Genomic DNA, 17145 nt, shown 5'->3' on the forward strand with positions numbered 1-17145 from the left:
ACACTTTAGAAGGGTAAATTTTGTGATACCTACCTATTTTTCAATTAAAAAAGAAAGAACTAGGAAGTTGGGAGGTGTTGGAAGAAGGGCTGAGGCCTTGATTTGATAGGGAGGCTGTAAGGTAGTAAAATTTTGGTTATTATTTTTTTAAAGCAGCACTAGTTCTTTTTTTCTTTCTTTGTTTCAAAAATATTTTTAATTGTCAATGGACCTTTATTTTATTTATTTTTATGCAGTGCTGAGGATGGAACCCAGTGCCTCACACATGCTAGGCAAATGTTCTACCACTGAGCTACAACCTCAGCCCCCAAATTTTGATTATTAATGTTACAACTGCTCCTTCCCTGGTTGCCAAAATGGTCCCTCATTAAGCTGGTGTTGACTGAGACCACCAATGATGCATGAAGTGTACTCTATGTAACTCAGTGTTAAGTTGTACAGCACAAATTCTTGGTCCTGAAGGAGATGCGGTTGTATAGGTCATATACTATACAGCCCCTGTGTACAGGTTTTGTTTGTGGTGGCCCTGGTTTTATATTTTTCAAACTTCTTCAACATTTTAGGATCTCTACTGCTCAAAACAGAACAATGGAAATTTTCTTTTAATTGTTTCCACGTGTGCCCATCTAGTATCCTTAACTACAATGTAAACTTTTTGAGAGGAGAGATCAGGTCCTTTTAGCCAAAGGAATTCCCTTTTCCTTTCCTGGCCTAAGCTGGGCACCTTTGGTGCTCCCTGACACGGTGATCTCCCCAACCTGAATGTAGACCACGTACTGGCACCAGAGCACCAACGTGTCCCCTTTGAGGGTCTTTACCCTGGGCAAGGCTCTGTTCTATTTGCTTTGAATCTCCCCAGATTCTTCTCCAAAGTTCAGGGTTGCTTCATGAGTCCAGAAATCGGCCTCATTTCTGTCCTGGTACTTCTTGACATCATCTGATTCCTGTAACAAGAAAGCAGATTTCATTTCTGGAAGTCACGTGACACCTGATTTTTCTTGGTGACATTACACTCCGCCAAGGAGCAGACTGCTTATATAACATGGTTGATATTAAACTCCAGCAAAACTGAGGCCTAAACACTAAGGTCAGTTCAAAAGTCACTGCAAGTTTTCTTGTTCACTGGAAGAAAGAAAAGCTTCCAATGAAAATGTGGGATTTAGCTCCCTCCATCCAGTTCCTCCTGCATTTCCTGAATTTGGGGACCTAAAAGCAAATCATTTTCTGAAACTAGTTAGTTCCTTTTCCTCTGAAAACCTTGGTCAGGAAGGCAGTTAACTTTCCAAATTCCTGCGTATTACTCCTGCCCTCTTCTCCTCACCTCCGTGGGTTGAAGATTGGCACAGTCCACCTCTCCTGCAGGGTCTGCACTTCATAAGGAATCTGTCTCCAGATGTCCAGGTTGGTTGTTTACTTGGAGCTCTGGATGAACAGGGGTACCATTTCCTGGTTCCAGGGCTGGCAGTGTGCCTGCCCACCCGGCTATTGGCTTTGAGCCAGAGATGGCCTGAGGTTTAAACATTCTAAGCAGGCACGTTCTCAATGTCCCCGAGGCTGGGTCACATCTGCACTGAGTTTCTGCCTCCTAAGGGAATATGTATGTTTGTGGTTTTTCTGTGTGTTTCTGGGTTTGCGTATCAGGGGGTTGCACTGTTTGTACTTACGTGTGTGTGTGTGTATTTTGGCAGTTGAAGAGGCTAAGTGTACACAAAAAAAATGGTATTTATAGTGAAATAAATACCAATGAGACAGAAAAAATATAAGTAAAAGAAACACTATTATCACCACAGTGAGCATTTTTCCATGCATCTCTTCACACAGGTACATGTCTGTAGATGTACTTCTCCATTAGTGTTATCAATACACTAGAAGTCTGTTTTCTAAGCTAATAATAATGCACAGTTACTGAGTGCTTGCTATGTGCCAGGCCCTGCACTGTCCCTTAACATGCATTAATCTCATTTAATTCTCAGGATTCAATCCTTTGAGGTAAGTGAGTAGTATCACTATTCCCATTTTACAAGTGAGGAGATAAATCCTAGAGAGAATAGATAAAGTTAGTCTCCAGTGAGAGGCCATGATAACCTTGCCAGGGGGTCAGAACTGGAATTTGGACCCAGCCGACTCCAGAAATTGCTTTTGACCACTGCTGGATAGAGGCAGGTGACAGTATGCAGCACAACTGGGCAAGGGTCCCAGAGCTCACCTGAATATTAACTCATCATTTGTAGAGTGCCTAACATGGATTAGGTCATAGAGGTCAAAAGGTGACCAAGACACAGATCTTCTTGAGACTCAAAGTCTATGGACCTTTATTTTATCTATTTATTTATAGGCGGTGTTCAGAATTAAACCCAGGGCCCCCACATGCCAGACAAGTGCTGTGTACCGCCTGAGCTCACCACCCCAGCCCCTCAAAATCTTTTGAGGGAGACAAATATATAAATAAATTAGACAATTTGGAGTAATTGAGCAGATTACCAAAAGAACAAAGGAGAAGCTATCCTGTTACGGTTTAGGTTATATGTCTCCCAAAAGCTTATGTATGAGATGATGCAAGAAAGTTTAGAGATAAAATGAGTGTTACAAAAGTTTTGATCTAATCAGTGCATTAAGCCCCTGATAGGAATTAACCTGGTGGTAACTGTAGTCTGTTAAGGTGTGGCTGCAGGAGGTGGATCCCTGGGGAATGTGCTTCGGGGGTTTATATTTTGTCCTATTTAGGAGAGGTCTCTCTCTCTCTCTCTCTCTCTCTCTCTCTCTCTCTCTCTCTCTCTCTCTCTCTCTCTCTGCTTCCTGGTGTAATTTCTTGAGCCCCTTTTCTCCACCATACTCTTCAGCCATGATATTCTGCCTGGCCTCGGGCCCAGAGCCATGGAGTTGGTCATCTATGGACTGAGACCTCTGAACCTGTGAGCCCTCAAATAAATTTTTCCTCCTCTGAAATTGTTGTTGTTGTGTCTTTTGATCATAGCAGTGAAAAAGCTGACTAAAACACATCCATACTGTCTGGGGAAATTGTAGAGGTAACATTTTAAATGCATGTGGAAAAAAAAAAAGAGAGAGAGAGAGAGAAGCTATTTGCCAGAGTAGAGACTGGGTTGGGTGGGAGGGAAGGAGGGCAGGCCACTTCAGGTTGAGCAAATAGTGAGCAAAGGTCCTGGAAATCTCAAGTGTATGGTGCACCTGCAGGTAGGGATAAGGGACAGGAGTTCAGAGAGGAGGATGCGAGCTATAAATTGTCTGGAAGCTTCACTGAGGAATTTGGTCTTTATTCTATAGGCAGAGGGGTTGACTGAGAGGTTTGGGCAGGACAGTAACATGGTGGTACTTGTACTTCATAAGAATCAAAAGAATAACTGGACAGGATTCTGGAGTGGCACAGGCCAGGGAGCAGGGAAAGTGGTCTTGTAGAAGCAATAAATCAGGGGGTGGCCCTGACTGTCCATGACAATTGCCTAAGGGGACCTTTTAAATACTCATGCAGGCCCCACCCTCAGGGACTTTGATTTGATTGGTCTGGAATAAGGCTGGGATAATGGAGTCTTTAAAAACCCAGGTTATTCTAATGTGCCAAGGTTGGGACATACAAAACCTAGCTTGGGAACACATGAGTACAGGGTAGTGGTTAAGAACACAGGCTCTTATAAAGAAAAATAAAATCATGTTATCTACAAGAAAATGGATTGAACTTGAGAACATCTGGTACATGAAACAAGCTAAGCCCGGAAGGTCAAGGGTCATATATTTTCTCTTATTTGTGGAAGCTAGAGAAGAAAAAATGAAAAGAAAGGTGGGGGTCAAGGGGATTTCATAAAAATTGAAGGAAGATCAGTAGGGGAAAGGAAGAAGGGAGGAAAGGTGGAAGGAAGAAGGGAGGAAAGGGGAAATACTGGGGAATGGTATTACCCAAATTATATTGTTATACTCTGTGGATATACAAATATATAACAACAAATCCCACCACTATGAACAACTATAACGCACGAATAAAAATGTGGGGGAAAAAACACAGGCTCTTGGCTACTACTTACCAAAATGCAAGGCTCTTGGTCAACTTACTTAATTATTTTCAGTTCTAAGTTTTTTCATCTGTAAAATGGGGATGATGGTGTCTACCTCATTGGCTTGTAATTAAATCAGGTAAAGGGAAGTAAGGGTTGGAGCACTGCGTTCCTGGCACAGAAGAATATGCACTCATTTCACAGCAGCTGTATTTGACACATTGCAGCAATTCAGGAAAGAGATGAGGAGGATTGGGAATGAGTTGAAGGCAAGGGAGATTGCAAGAAGAGTAGGAATTCTGAAGATATTTCAGGTGAAGAGATAAGACCTGATGAACAAGTAGAGAGAGGCTGGGTGAGAAAAAGACAAGTGGAGAGCTGATTTCAAGCTGAACCAACACAAGAGGTGTGATGCAGGGTTTGGGAAAGCAGGAGGAACAGTGATAAAATACAAGGCTGGGGGAAGGGCTAAGAGGTAAGAGTCGGGATGGAAAAAATAGGATGAATTAAATGTACTGAGTTGGAAGTACCCTGTGAGCCATCAGGTGGAGACATCTAGCTGGAAGCTGGCATAATGGTGTGGAGGGTGAGAGGTCTAGGCTGGGGATATTTTGTGGAGAGCCATGAACATATGGGTGAAAGTTGAAGCACTAGAAATAGATAATGTGTCTCCAGGAGAGTACGTCAATAAGAAGATGAAAGCCAAGTTTAGAACAGGGCAAGTTCCCAGATGTAAGGGGTGGGTGGGAAATAAAGGAATCCATTCCCCAAGAATAAGAGAGAGGACAGAAAGAATAAAGGAATTCTCACAAGGAAAATATGAAGAAATCACTAGGTGTTGTCTGTAAGAAAAGAAATAAGTGTGGGATAGAAAAAATAAGTTTGGTTGAGGGTCTTGGGCAAAGCACGATTTTTGATTTAAGCACTTGGATTCTACGATGCTCTCGGAAGACTTTCAAGTTGTGTTGTGTTGTGCATCTTTTCCTCCCATATCTGGATGACGGACACTGGAGTAGGGACAGGGGGTGACGAGCCTCAGTCCTGTCTTGCCCTGTAGTTCTGTGGTGCTCCTGTGTGAAGGATGGCAGGAACCACTACACAGGGCGCAAGCGCAAGCACACACTTTGAACCCAGAGTTCAAACACACACTTTGAAAAACCCAGGATCCAGCCTGGGCAAGGCCCCTTCCAAATTTTCTGTGACTCCAGAACCTAGCTGACCCCTTCTTCCATGAAAACAAGTCACTCCACTACCTCACTGTCAACTTCCTCGCTTCATTCCTTTCCACACTGAGAACATGTCCTCAAAGTAGCTCCTCCCCATCAATAGGTTTAAATGCCCAGGCCACTCCCTGAGCCCAGAGACCTCAGGAGATAGCAGCCTTGGGAATTAGTACTGTAGCAATGGCCTGGACACCAGGGGCTTAGAGAGACTTTTTGAAGTCCATGGGTAGTACTAGTGATTCTTAAAGATTGGTCCCTGATCCAGCAGCAACAGATGGGAACCTGTTAGAAATTCTCAGGGCCTATCTTGAAATTTTCCTTGCAATAATTCCTATTATTTTATTCTTTCTGTCCCCTGCCTCATTCTTTGGGAATGAATTCCTTTATGTTCCACCCATCCCTTATGTACAGGCACTTCCTGTGTTCTACACTTGGCCTTCATCTCCTCACTAACATGATTTCCTTGAGAAGCATTATCTATTTCTAGGTTTTTAACAAGCTCTTCAGGTGATTTTGATGCATGTGCAACTTTTCGAATCACTGTCCTGTATAATTAACAGGACCGGAAACACAGTTTAAAAACTGGTCTCCTGCTGGGGTTGTAGCTTAGTGACAGACTACTTGCTTAGCACGTGTGAGGCTCTGGATTTGATCCCCAGTACCAAGAGATAAAAAAAAAAAAAAACTGTCTCCATATTCCATCCCCTCTAGTACACAATTATGCAGATAGTGAAGTTCAACAGATGTTATTGAGGTTAAATGCTTATCGAGGATCTAGCACTGAAGCCACACACACATGCATACACACATACACACTTACACATCAGAATTTCTTTGGAAGTTTTGTACTTTCCCCAGGAACCAGGGCTACATACAAATGCAAAAGTTACATCAACGACAGGGCAAGGAAATGTATGCAAGCTGCAATGAGTATATTATAAATTATACCACAAGGAAGCAACCAGGCTAATCTAGAACGTCAGATATTCTACAGGACAGTTAACCTGGTTTATTATTTATTCAGTCAATGGCATGGGGAGAAAAGCAAAGAAGAGATTATTCTAGTTTTAAAGGAGTTAAAAGATAGCTGAGGTTTACTTCAGTATCAGAGCATGCACTTAGCATGTGTGAAGACTGGTTTAACCCCACCCCATCACCAAAAAAAAACAAAAAACAAAACTAACTAACTAAATAAATGGAAGAGTTTAAAGAGACTACAGACATACCTGAATTCCATGAATAACAGACCTGACTCTGGATCTTGATTAAATTACCAAGTCTAAAATTGGCCTTAAAAAAAAAAAAAAACTTTGTGAAACTCGAATAGATACTAAGTAATAGGCAATGAGGAATTGTTACCAATTTTATTACGCATGGTAATAGCATTCTGGTTACGTAAGCAAACTACTTCTTACAGATACATGCTAAAGTATTTGGGAATAAATTGACCGAAATAAATAAAAAGAAAAAGGAAAAAGGGGGTGGGGATGGGGGACAATAGATGAAATAAGTGTAGTAAAACTTGATGGTTATGGAAGCTGGCTGATTGGTTCATGAGGGTTTGTTTTATAAGTTTGGAAAATTTTGTAATAAAAAGGGCTTGGTTTTGCTCATCTGTTTTGTTGTTGTTGTTGTTGTTTTGATGGGATGTGCCAGGGATTGAACCAAGAGGCACTTAACCACTAAGCCACATCCCAAGCCATTTTTAAAAATATTTTGAGACAGCATCTCACTAAGTTGCTTAGGGTTCACTAAGTTGCTGAGGCTGGCTTTGAACTTGCAATCCTCCTGCTTCAGCCTCCAGAGCCACTGGGATTACAGGTGTGCCCCACTGCACCTAGCCTTTGTTGTTTGTCTTCTTTTTTTAATTAATTTTTTTAAATTTATATATGACAGCAAATGCATTACAGTTCTTATTACACATATAGAGCACATTTTTTCTTATCTCTGGTTGTATACAAAGTATATTCACACCAATTCATGTCTTCATACATGTACTTTGGATAATAATGTCCCAGCTATCCTTCTCCTCAGTCTATAGCCAAAGGACTTAAAAACAGCACATTACAGGGACACAGCCACATCAACGTTTATAGCAGCACAATTCACAATAGCTAAACTATGGAACCAACCTAGATGCCCTTCAATAGATGAATGGATAAAAAAATGTGGCATATATACACAGTGAATATTATTCAGCAATAAAAGAGAATAAAATCATGGCATTTTCGGTAAATGGATAGAGTTAGAGAAGCTAATGCTAAGTGAAGTTACCAATCCCCCCAAAAAACAAATGCTGAATGTTTTCTCTGATAGAAGGAGGCTGATTCATAGTAGGGTAGGGAGAGGGAGCATGGGAGGAATAGATGAACTCTAGTTAGGGCAGAGGGGTGGGAGGGGAAAGGAAGAAGCATGGGGTTAGAAATGATGGTGGAATGTGATGGACATTATTATCTTGTTTGTCTTTTAATGAGTGGTGTAGACACCAATGGGGGAGGAGTTGAGAGGAGGGGGCTAGAAGTGAGGACCAGGGCACCTGGACAAGGGTTTGTGGAGGAGATATAGCTGTGTCTTCAGGTCTTCCTTCCTTCTTTCCCCTTTCCTTCCCTTTCTTCCTTCTTCTGTGTTAGCATCTCCCACATACCAGGCAGGGTGCAGTATTAAAAGTGGCCAGGCAGGGCAGAGTGTGGGTGTCTTTTGGGGACAGGGATGATTGCCCGGGGAATCCGGCAGTCAGCCAGCAGAGGCATGTAGGGAATGCCAGGCTGGGGGTCTGGTTGGACTTGGCTTTTGTGCACACAGAAGTGATGCAACGCGGTCTTCACTTACTCCAGAGGCTTCGCGTGGGCATGCAGGGCAGGAAAGAGTGAGTCCTGGAGGTCTGATCGAAGCTGTGACCCCTCAGGAAAGAGGAAGTCACAGGGGCTTGCACTGTACAGGAGTAACAGTTGATGAGGGATATTTCAGATGAGTCAAGAATCAGCCCAATCTACTGGAGACCATTTATAAAGTCATCAGGGGCAACGCAAAGATGAACGACTAGGTACATGGTGGTCCTGCTTAACAAAAATAAGGAAACTGTGCTGATTTGGGAAATAAGGATGAGAGGGTGATTTGAATGTGCAAAATCTGAGGTGAGGACAGAACCACCAAGTTGAGACACTTTCAAATAATAGACTGTTCCCAATAAGAGGCCATTTCAGGGTGGATTTCAGGGGAGGAGACACAGAATTACTAGATCAACTGATTAAACCTTTCAGCCCTGTCCCTCTCCCCAGAATAAAGCCTGGTGAAATCTTAGAGACAAAAGTTTTAAAAAGAGGGTGGAAAAGTGAGAGATAAGAAATAAGAAGTGAAATTATAGGGAGGACGGAGAAGCAAGTGGGTGTCTCCACAAGCCCTGAAGAAAACTTGCTTTTGAAATCCTGCTCCTCTATGACTTCCTGTTGTGACAGGAGAACTTCCCCCGTGTTCCTTGGGACACAGTTGCTATCTGCACCGAGCTGCCTCTTACTATAATTGTATGATTAAAGAAGGACACAAAGCATCAGACTTGGTCCCCGAGAGTGGGGACCAGTTCTATTACCTCCTACCAATGGCCCAAGATAGACTGCCTTGTTTCCAGAGATGTCCCCAGTAGGTGCTGATGACCTCCCAGGTCCATGCCCCACCAACCTGGAGGACTGTTTTTTCTGTCATGATTGTTTAATTACTGGGTTAACAAATAAGAGAAAAAAAAATAGTCACACGGGGCAGAATGTCAAGAGCAGAGTTACTTCACTCGCCTGTAGAAATAACACCCGGTTGTGCAACAAGATTTTTAGGGTGAAAAAGGCACATTCGATCTTGGTCTAATGGTCTGACCATCTGTGAAACACAGCCCGTTTTTTCTTTTTTTGGAGTTACAGATCAGACAATGATAAGACCCCCTCCAAAACCAAAACAACAAAAAAATTTTTTAAAAGTTTTTTAAAAAGTCTGATATTTTGTGAAACCCTAGAAACCTTTCACTGGTTCTTCTTTCTGATTCTTCATTGTCAGAAAATGACACCAAGAGGCCAACAAGACATGATGTGGCTTTTATTTTTTTTCTCAACTGCCTTCCTTCCGGTTCAAAATCTCTCAAACTCTGCCCATCCCCGTTCTGCATCCCGCCCTAGCCCCACCACAAACCTACTTCCTCCCCTAGCCCGCCCACTGATACCCTATTTCTCCCTGCTCCTTCTGTATCTCCTCCCACTGCTGCCAGCTCAGGGGTCAAGCCCAGGCAGCTGGACACTGGCCAAGATTCTTACCTCATTAAGCAGCCCTGGACAGAGCTGGGTCACCTTGGAAGAAAGCAGGGAGCAGTGACTGGGATTGTAGCTGGACAACACGGTCAACATAGTCCTGTCTTGGTGTAATCACTTTAAATATGGCTTTTGATTACAACTATTCCTAATGTTACTAATATCTGAGAGATACCACTGAGTTTCTGCCATCTTCCAAGCACAGGGCTTAGCATGTTACATGCATGCCTTTTTTCTTCTTTAATCCCCTGGCAAACTCATGAAGTAGGTGCCATTACTATTCCTCTTTTAAACACTAGGAAATAAGGTCTAGCGAGGTTAAGCAACCTACTCAAGACAAGATAGCAACAAGATAGCAACCAAGTGGTAGTGCTGGGATGCAGACCCTAGTCCTCTGCTCGCTCACCATCACAAAATCACTGCTTGGAGGGCATTTACCTTGGCTTATTCCTACCTACTGACAGGGGCAAGACCATTTTAAATAAAAAGCCATTTTAGGGGGAAAGTTGGTCACCAGGGATCCCTTCTGAGACTGCCATAGAAGCCATGGGGATCTGTAACTGCTCACCTACAGGGTAGCCTGCTCTTTCTCAATAGAGCTGTTTTCAAGCTCCATGTTTTCCAGGCCTTTGGGCCCACATCCTAGTTGGTTTTGTGGTAATAGGGCTAAGGTCATGAATCTGATTCCTTTGTGGACCACTTCCAACCACCCCAGTGTTACAGGCAATGCTCCTAATTTTAGCCATCATTTCTCAAGCACAAACCACTGGATGAGAATGAAAATGGTTTAGCACAACTCTCTAATTTTTTAAATAAATAAATAACCCATAAAAACATATTCCCTATGGTCAAGAGTTATAACCTTATATAAAAAATGTTTCTGTTTGCAGTAGAGAGCCCTAGTGTTTCAGGAAATCCTGATCCCTGAAAGGCCAAACTTCACATTTATTCCTTCTCTTCCAAAATGTGCACTAGGAGAGGGTAGGAGTATTCCAACCTGGTTGAGATGTCACATTTTGTTTAATTGTTCTGAGATTTTTGAGATTAAGACAGACCAACTGGACATCCCTGAAACTGAATTGAAATCTTCAGTGTTTAGTAACTTAGCATCCTACAGGGCTTAGAATACAGAGAAATGAATAGTCATGGGGAAAAGCTATAAAATTAGTCTCTTTCAGTAATGACTTTGGACTGTAGTATGGATGAATTATCCCCAAAGACCCTGAGCTAGTGAAGAAGGCAACCTCACTGTGCACACAGCAGTGAAATGGGCTTGGTGGAGAGCCATGGCCACTGGGGAACTTTGACCTGGGGGGAGGAGACAGGGCCCACACCTATCATGCAAGAACAGACATAGAAACACATACCCAAAACATAGTACAGATAATAAGGAGGGCTGAGATGTGAAGGGAAAGGAACCAAGTGGGTTTAAACAGGAACTGTTTCTAAAAGACAGCAATCATGGGGCTTGGAGTTGAAGAGTTCAAACCTTGGTAGAAAGAAAAGTGTAATTTTGTGTGTACTCATAGCACCCAGCTCCTAAGGTGCCTTGGGAGCTCCAGATTCACCCCCAGGAGAGATCTGGAGACAAGGCCAGCTGTATTCTATGGCACTATGTCAATGACATTTGTTTGGGATGCTTCTACCTCCAACCTGTACCTAATTAGTTAACTTATGAATATTTTCTGAGCTTCTAAAAGTGACTGGCATTGTACAAGGCACCAGATACACAACAAAAGTTAATAGAACTTACAGTTTAGTCAAGGAAACAAACAAACAAAAAAAGCAAAGATGATTACAGCATCCTATAATAAAGACTAGGACAGAGATCTGCCTGAGGTGCTCAAAGGTAAATGGAGGGATATCAAGTTCAGAAGGGTGTCAGGGATGGTGGCATCTGAATATCTTAAAGAATAAATAGAGAGTCAGGTGCGATGACACACACCTGTAATTCCAGCACAGCTCTGGAGACTAAAACAGGAGGACTGCAAGTGCAAGGCCAGCCTTAGCAATTTAGTGAAGCCCTAAGCAACTTTGTGGGATCCTGTCTTAAAACAGAAAGCAGAAATGGCTGGAGATGTAGCTTAGTAGTAAAGCACCCCTGACTTAAATCTCTAGTACAAAAAAAAAAAAAAAAACAACCAAAATGAAACAAGAATAATTAGAAAATAGAAGGTGAAGGTGGGAAAGGGCAGAGAGAGAGAGAGAGAGAGAGAGAGAGAGAGAGAGAGAGAGAGTGTTTTCAGGCTCAGAAAAGGCATTAAAAGGAGAAAGCATATGGAGTCTGCAAGAGTTTGGGGGTAGCAGGGTAGTGTTGAGAAATGAATTTGGAGATACAGGAAGAATCAAGTCTGAATGTCACACCAAGGATGCAGTGGCAAACATTGTTGGGATGAAAGATTTTAAGCATGAAATTAATAGAATTAGTGTGTAATCCTGAAGCAGTAATCATGGACTTTGGTTGAGAAGATAGAAAAGCTTTTATGGAGAATAATTCCAACACCTCTCCTCACTGCCTACCTTTTCTCCTACCCACCACTACCTCAAACATTGCCCCTTCCCCCTTGCCTCTTGAACTAGTCAGTGCACAGATCAAGAATGTTGGGAAGGTAGCCTAATTCCACTTCCTCTAAGGAATATTGACAGTTCTGGTATAGAGCCTAAATGACCTTCATCATGAATTTCTGCAACTCATTCCAAGGTGTCCTCCAAAGTTATCAGGAGACTGGGAAGTGACTCACTAGGAAGATGCACCCAATGTCTTACAGGTTCTATTACCTGGCCACTCTGAAATAAAGTCAGGCTCAGAGAGTCAGCATATTCATGATCTTTTTTATATCAGTCTAGAACACTCTGAGAATGAGTAGGTTGAATATATGAGAGAAAGAGCAAGGCGAGAGAGCGGGAGCGAGAGAGAGATTATCCAGTATTAGTTTTTGTTTAGTCATATCCTGCTACCAAAATTTCTCTTTTCAAAAGCTCCCCCCCTGCCCTGTTGTGGGAAGTTTAACCTATTTTTATCCATTTTTCCTCTAAAATGATGCCCATTTGATGTCTGAGACACAGTAGATACTGTGGGCACAGATGAGCTTTTAATATGGATCTGTCTCTTTCCAAACAGGAAGCAGCATTGTCCATTAAAAATCAGCATCATGGGAGCTGGGGTTGTGGCTCAATGGTAAGAGCGCTTACCTGGCATGTGTGAGGCAGTGGGTTCGATTCTCAGCACCACATAAAAAAATAAAATAAATAAGCAAAATAAAGATATTGTGTCCATCTACAACTAAAATAGTTTTAAAAATCAGCATCATTTCCTGAGTACCTAGTTATGTAATCAGATTTTGGTTTGGGGACTGGAAATAAAGTTGGAAAGACAGAGAGGGGGTTTGAATGAACTTGGTAGGATGAAAAGAGAGCATGAGTGAGTAATGAAGACAGCCAAGTCCTTCTCCATGCATGCTGGTCTCTGCTGGTTCACGTCCTTGAACTCAGTTGCCAAACTGACCAAGCTTGATAAGTCCTACTTCTCCAAGTCCAGTAGTTAGTGATCCTTTTCCCTGAAAAGTATCAATCCCTTTCCCAGTGTGACTGTCATGGGTGCATCATGCCCAGTGAAGCAGTCGAACATTAAAATTACAGAATTTTGAGGTGGGAAGGCACCTTTGTATTTTGCAAACCCAAATGAGTTGATACCCAGTCCAAACTCACACAGCAGTTGGTGAGAACTGAATCACACCTCTCCTGACTTCCACCATGCTGTCTCGTTTCTTCTTGCCAATTCACCATAACTTCAGAGCCACAAAAACGCAAAACATAGCTGAACCTTGTGTCGGGCATTAAGTCCCTGAGTCATGTGTGAACAGCAGCTTCTTTTTTAAATTTTTTTTTCTTAGTTGTAGATGGACAAAATACCTTTGTTTTATTTATTTATTTATTTTTATGTGGTGCTGAGGATCGAACCCAGTGCCTCACATTTGCTAGGCAAGTGCTATACCACTGAGTTACAACCCTAGCCCCAACAGCAGCTTCTTTCTCTTGATGTTAGCTGTGTTTTTCCTCCCTTGTAGCCCAAACAAGAATCAACTTTGTGACATTAATTCATTCAGCTGTCATGGAGTAGTGTTTTGGAGTAGCTATTGTGTTTGGGGTTGGTAGGATCTGCAGTTGACCCAGATGGTAAGGTATCTTCTCCTAACAGAGTGTCTAGGGGAGATGTATGAGTCCAGCAGGCAGGAAAGAAGGGGGCCTAATTTCACTCACTTTTGAATGGTCACCAAAAACTTCATGTAGAGGAAGAATTTTCAAACATTTTAAATATGTGGGTAAGGGGACCACTTCGAGGGCGGGAGGAAGACACTCTGGGAATAAGCTGTCAGATTGGCAAATGAACTGATTGGATTGAGACCTTATATCATTTTCTAAAATTAAGTGTGGCCAAAATAGTTGTTATTGGGTGTATGGGAAAGAGGATCTCTGTTTGAGTTTTGTGACTGTCCAGCAGGGTGGGTGTCCACTTGGCTCCCTGACCTCTGTCTTGGACCACACCTCTGCTCTTCTCAATTTCCATATCAGCTCTGTTCAGTCCTTTTATGCTTATCTTAGACTTTTACGTAAAATTTCCTCTTTCCAGTGACATTTTTTGTTCTTTGCAGAGGATACCAGGATCTGCCGGGTCAAATTTTTTCCCCTTAGTTTTTCCAAATGTTTCCATTTGTTAGCTAAATATTTTTTTTTAAGCAATTATCAGGTGCTGTTGGGGCATTCACAAATTATAAAACAGTCACCCTAACCTGACCAAGGGAACAAAACACCATGCCATTAAACAACAATTCAAGGTAGCCATGGGACCAAATGCCAAATATATATATTGGGCAGGAAATGTTTCAGGGATTTAATGGGGAGAGAGATTATACTAGGGCTGGAGTCCACACTGAGGGCCTCATAGAAAAATGGCCCTTCAGCCTAGATAGTAAGAGAGTGGAGGCAGGGAGGCTCCAAGACACCTTTAGGCAACATATCCTCTCTAGAGTTTCACAAGTGAAGAACAGTAAAAATAATGTCTAGCAATTAAAAGCAACTTATAATTTACAACTTCTTTCACACACACCATATATACTATTGGATTTGACTTGTGTCTGAGACAGATCACAGAGACTTCTGAACATCAGTTACAATCTAGAACATGCAGCAAATGTACAGTGGGCACCTACCTCCAATAAGCAATTTTGCATATCTAGTCTAATTTAACTCAAGGAATAATCTCGTGAGATAGATGTTGTTATCACCATTTTACACGTGAGTAAATTAATGGCAAGGAACTTCTCAAGATCGCATCATTAATAATAATGGTAATAATAATAATAGCAATTACACACAGTAATTACTATGTGCCAGACACTTTTTAAGTATGCTTAAAACAACCAGACGAAGTAAGAACAATTGTTATCCCCTTTTTTAGATGGGAAAAAAACTAAGTATAAAGACATTTAAAAATTTGCCTAATGTGTATAACTAACGCTTGTCAGAGACCAGACTCATGAATAATTTAGGCTGCCTGGTTTCAGAGCCCAGCCTCTGAAGCCCCAACTCTAGAGCAAAGCTGCCAATAGAAATATAATGTGAGCAACCCACATAGTTTTAAATGTTCTAGTAGCCACATTAAAAAGTAAAAACAAACAGGTAAATTTTGTTTTAATGTTACATTTTATTTAGCCAACATCCCCAAATATTATCATTTCAACTTGTAGGGAATACAATTATTAGTGATATATTTTATATTCTTTTTTATGTGAAATCATCTAAATCCAGTGTATATTTTTAAACTAGCAGCACATTTTAATTCAAATACTAAATCTGCATCAGAAATACTTGTACTGTATTTATATTTCACATAATATTTAGTTGAAAAAATAGATTCACATGCCCAATTTATTCCCAACATACTTAACAGTTTTCTAAAAACTGAGTTGAGTACCAAAAATAATTTTCTTCTCTTTTAATATTTGCATCCATACTGTGAAAACTATTTATTTTAGAAATGTCTTTGAAGTAAAACCCCATCAGTTTCAAAATTGTGTCTCTTAAGGAATTCATTAATTTTTGTGTCAACTCAGTAATTTATTTTTATTGTTATTTTGTTAAAATCCTGTGAATTAAACCCAGGGCCCCATGCATACTAGGGAAGTACTTTAACACTGAGTTACATTCCCAGCCCTTTTTAAAATTTTTAATTTTAAGACAGGGTCTAACTTAGTTGCCCAGGCTGACCTTAAACTTGCATTTCTCCTGCTACAGCCTCTTGAGTAGTTGAGATCATGGGCAGGCACCACTGCACTTGGCCAACTCAGTATTATTAACATTGTCTTTAGCTGGGCATAGTAGTGCACTCCTGCAATACTAGCAATTCAGGAGGCTGAGGCAGGAAGATCATAAGTTTGAGGTGGGCCTGGGCAACTTAGGGAGCTCTTGTCTCATAATAAGAATAAAAAGGGATAGGGACATAGTTCAATGGTAGAGCACCCTAGGTTCAATCCCCATTACCACAAAAAACAAAACAAACAAACAAAAAAACACCCATTGAATTCAAAGGGTACTACAAAATTGAAAAGCAACCATAAATTCACCAGTATTATAAGGTGTTCTAAATTTTTTAAATCTTTGATACTAATTTGCATAACATTTTTATTACAATGAAAATCTGCATATTAATTCATGTTAGGTGAATGTGTAAGGTTGCTATTGATTATATTATAAAAAATTTCAATTTCAACATAAAGTCTTGTACCTGTCAAGCTAGGTCACAGATAAACTTTTCTTTGCCTTGGAGCTTCAAATTTAGTTCATTCATATGCAGTGTCATGATATCAGTGAGAAAACATAAATCACACTGCTGTCTTCGATTATTGATTATTTGGTTAAGTCTTCCTTTTGTTTCAAGATAATCTTAAGTAAAAATTAACAATATAATAGTTTTTTAAAAAAATCCTTCACTACTCAACTAATGAGCATTGGTAAAGAGCACAAGGTCATTGGATTCATTTTCTTCTATTTCTTTCTACAACGAGATGATTCATAACATTTTCACACATATAAAACAATTTTAACAATATTCATGAAACTGTTTAGAAAGATGAACACATTTAAATATCTTTAAGATGTATCACTTAAAAGAGACAAATCAATAGACAAAAGATCAGCTTCTTGCTTTAAAAATACAATAAATCCAGATTTTTGATTTAACATAGCTAGAGAACTCTTGATTATGATGGGAGCTATGTTTTTCTTATTTGGCTGAAAATTTTCTTTGGCATGTGTGAAAGACGAAAATATTTATAACATTGAATTCAATCTTTAGGCTGCAACACAACAAAAAAAAATTTTTAAGTTTGAAAGTCCTTTGAGACAAGACATATTCGAAGTATTAATTGGGTGGTGTCTCTTATATCTCATGACTCCTCTAAAGTTGAAGAAAATCCTTGCAATCTTTCAAAATTTGAATCAGTTGAAGTTTGATATTGTTAGAAATACAAAAAAATTTGACATTGTTAGAAATTGTTTTATATTGTTAGAAATACAAAAAATTTTGTATTCAATGAACAATTATTTGTTTGCATAATTGAAGAGTTTTTA

General features: G+C 40.6%; 1 protein-coding gene across 2 annotated transcripts in view; it reads right to left on the reverse strand.

The window, feature by feature from the left end:
• LOC131424460 (uncharacterized) overlaps positions 1–17145 on the reverse strand; it is a 37370-nt gene that overhangs the window by 2505 nt on the left and 17720 nt on the right. The window contains exon 2 of one of the 2 annotated variants that reach the window (XM_058581965.1): positions 819–944. The gene's annotated coding sequence lies outside the window, so the exon portion shown is untranslated. Of the gene's footprint in view, positions 1–777; positions 945–17145 lie in introns of both variants that reach the window. The other variant, XM_058581964.1, reaches the window with a different exon arrangement.

Source organism: Marmota monax, unplaced genomic scaffold (assembly GCF_021218885.2).
Source record: "Marmota monax isolate L192 unplaced genomic scaffold, Marmota_monax_Labrador192_F-V1.1 WCK01_AAM20220418_F8-fsc00105, whole genome shotgun sequence".
Lineage (NCBI taxonomy): Eukaryota > Metazoa > Chordata > Mammalia > Rodentia > Sciuridae > Marmota > Marmota monax.